This window comes from Petaurus breviceps, unplaced genomic scaffold (assembly GCF_028583685.1).
Source record: "Petaurus breviceps papuanus isolate PSGF00001 unplaced genomic scaffold, PetGlider_PUasm1.0 171, whole genome shotgun sequence".
Lineage (NCBI taxonomy): Eukaryota > Metazoa > Chordata > Mammalia > Diprotodontia > Petauridae > Petaurus > Petaurus breviceps.
In genome coordinates this window covers 7,298,843-7,301,981 of record NW_027185754.1, presented here as the reverse complement: position 1 = coordinate 7,301,981, position 3,139 = coordinate 7,298,843, and the positions used below count along the sequence as shown (strand labels likewise).

The window sequence follows — 3,139 nt, the reverse complement described above, 5'->3', positions numbered from 1 at the left end:
AGCCTCCCACCAGCCCCCACCCCCATCCCAGATCCAAAAGACAAGCTCTGTCATGGGGCGATCATGTGAAAGGTCCCATGAATATTAATACTGTCACAGCCCCACTTGCAGACACAGGCAGGCTTTAGCTGCTGTGGCAGGGGGCTTTAGTTTGGAACTTTCTATCCAGGCCACCCCCCTCCCCCGACCTATGTTTCCTGATGTTTGCTTTTCAGTATTTTGTATAGTTAACTAGAGATGGTTTTGACTAAATGCTTTATTTATTTAATAGCAAAAAAAAAAAATGTGCTGAGAAGAATTCTCCTTAATTAAAGTTTTACTAGTTCAGAAAGTCTTGCTCCTTCCTTGGTTGTGGTGGGGGTTTTGGTTCTGTCCCCCACAAACTTTCCAAAAACATCCAGTCAAATCCATCTTCAGGATGCCTTGGTTTCCTGCTTTCTTCTTTGAATTTTGGACCACTTGATCAGTTAAGCAATAGTATGAATCACCTAGTGACACTGTCAGCCAGGGATAAAACAGAATGAATAAATCCCAAGTCTTGAGTTTTACCTCTTCACCCCTATTTTTTGACAGTTCTCTGGCATATGAAAATCAATCCCTCCTGGGATGATGAAGGGTTCACCTATTGACCGTTGCGGGTAGCTAGATGACTCAGTGGATAGAGCACAAGGTTTGGAGTCAGGAAACACCTGAATTAAAATCTAGCCTCAGATATTTACTAGCTGTGTGACCCTGGGCATGTCACTTTAACTCAGTTCACTGGAGAAGGAAATGGCAAACCACTCTAGTACCTTTGCCAAGAAAATCCCACGGACAGTGTGGTCTAAGAGGTCATGAAGAGTCAGACTCAAGTGAATGACTAAACAGTATATTGTCCCTTAATTTCTGGGACTGGGCTCACAGTGTCTATGTGCCCCACCATAGGTGCATCTGTCAAATGGGAAAGTCCCAGCCCGGATTCATAGCAATGGCATCTTTTTATCCGTGTGACAAGATGGTGTTATTCTTCCAATTGCACGAATGGGGAAATTGAGGAACAGAGGATAAAATGCCCTGCCTAAAATCTTTTAGCTAGTTAGTGATGGAGTTGGAAAAAGAACTCAGGATTTGTGATTTGTGACCTAGTGGTCTTTTCTGGTTTGTATATGGTCAGAATTCTGATTGCCCGTTTGTATCCCTGGCATTCCTCTGCCCATCCTACAGGGCAGGGAAGAGAGGGATAGAATGCCAAATAGGCTTATTTGAATGGAATAGTCAATAAACATTTATTAATGACCTCATATGTGCCAGGCACAGCGCTAAGTGTTAGGAAAACCAAATGAAGCAAAAGACAGTACCTGCCCTAAGAAACTTACAGTCTAATGACTGGAATGACATGCAAACAAATATATGCAAAGCTAAAATAGAGTCTATGTGAAGGAAAGCTAGGTTAGAACCAGATTGTAAAGGACTTTAAATGACAGAGAAGTTTGTATCCCATCCTAGAAACCATTTGGAGCCAATGAAGCTTCTGGAACAAGGGAATGGGCCTTCATTGCCTTCTCAGGCAACTGAGACCAAGAATCTGCCCAGTAGGAAAACAATGGGAATATCTATAAACCTAGTCCAATTCAAATGGAATTTACATCACTACACAAGTGTTGAATTTAAATCAGCAATGTGACTGTAGACAAGTCATTTTCTGTCTCTAGGCTTCAGACTTGAATTCAAATCCTCCTGTGGACAGTTACCGACTATGGATTCTGGGCAAGTCACTCGCAAATATTGAGATCGGACTAGATGGCATCTGTGTCTCCATCTATGGTTATCATGAGCTGAAAAAACAGTAGAAAAGGTCTAGCTTTCTGTAGCATGGGTTGACTCCAGTTCCTTTCCCCCTCCCTGGGAAGAAGTAAGCCACAGGATGGCATTTTAAGACAGAGGAGGGAAAACTATGGAAACACATTGACAACTTTATACCACCAAATGAGAAATGGTGCAAGAATTATTGGGGAGCATGTGAACATAAGCCATAGGCCTCCTGGATCAAGGATGAGAGGAACAGGGTAGTGGGAAGGAAAGACTCTTTCCTTCATCTCTGTGGAGGAGTTTCCTAAAGAAAATAAGACTTAAGGAGGCTTACATGAATTGAGCTCCATGTGAGAAATCATAGCACAGTAGAAAGGGTCCCACTTCTTACCCAAGTCATGTCATTTACTCTCCCTGTTTTCTGTAAAGTGAGGGGGTTGGACTCCATGGTCACTAAGGTCTCTTCTGGCCCTGAATCTAAATTAAGGAGATTTGGGTAGCATAGGGCTTGGGGATGAATGGTCTGTAGGGTCTATAGGACCCTAAAGAACAATTAGTTTAACCTCTTTATTTTACAGAAGAGGAAAATGAGGCCTGGAGAGGTGAAACGGTTTGCCTGAGGTTCTACAAGAGACAGAATTAGAATTCAGACCCAGGTCCTCTGATCACAGGGCTGCCTCACCAGGGAAAGCAGAAAATGAAAAGAAGGGGAAGGTGTTTGGTGTGTTCACGACTTGCCAATCTCCCTTCAAATGAATAAAAGCCCCAAATGCTCAGTGTAATAGGTAGAGGGTTCCCAGTTTCTTTTTGGGCCCTTAAGAAGCTCTGCAATCCAGATAGCATGGATATATTTGCATTATAATAGTTCTACATGAAAAGGGGAAGGCATTTGGAAAGGAGAACAAGGGAGGGAATATATTCTCACTTACAGTCATTTTCATGGGATCAAAGGATGTAGACCTAAAAGGGACCTTATGGATAACTTAGTCCAACCCCCTTATTTTACAGAGGAAGAAACTGAAGCCAGAAGATGTGACTTGCCCAAGGTTCCATAGGGGCTAAGAGTAGCCTAGCTGGGATCTGAACTCCAAATCCAAAGTGATGTGGGGCGTCACAGTTATGTGCTCTGTTAGGATAGTACTGTGGTTACAGAATCTTGGAAGGAACCTCAGAGTCTACCTGCTCCAACCTATAGCTGAACAGGTGTTCCCTTGATAACATCCTTGGCAGTAGGCCATCCAGTCTGTCCACTTGATGATACCCAGTGTCTGGGAGCCTTCCCTTCAGCTCCTTCCACTTTTGGATAGCTCTAATGGCTAGGACTTCCTTCCTTCTGTAGACCCAATCTCTC

General features: G+C 43.3%; 1 long non-coding RNA gene across 1 annotated transcript in view; it reads right to left on the bottom strand.

Annotated features, from left to right (window-relative positions):
* Positions 1–3,139, bottom strand: part of LOC138157068 (uncharacterized) — a 36,559-nt gene that overhangs the window by 1,231 nt on the left and 32,189 nt on the right. The gene's annotated exons all lie outside the window — the stretch shown is intronic.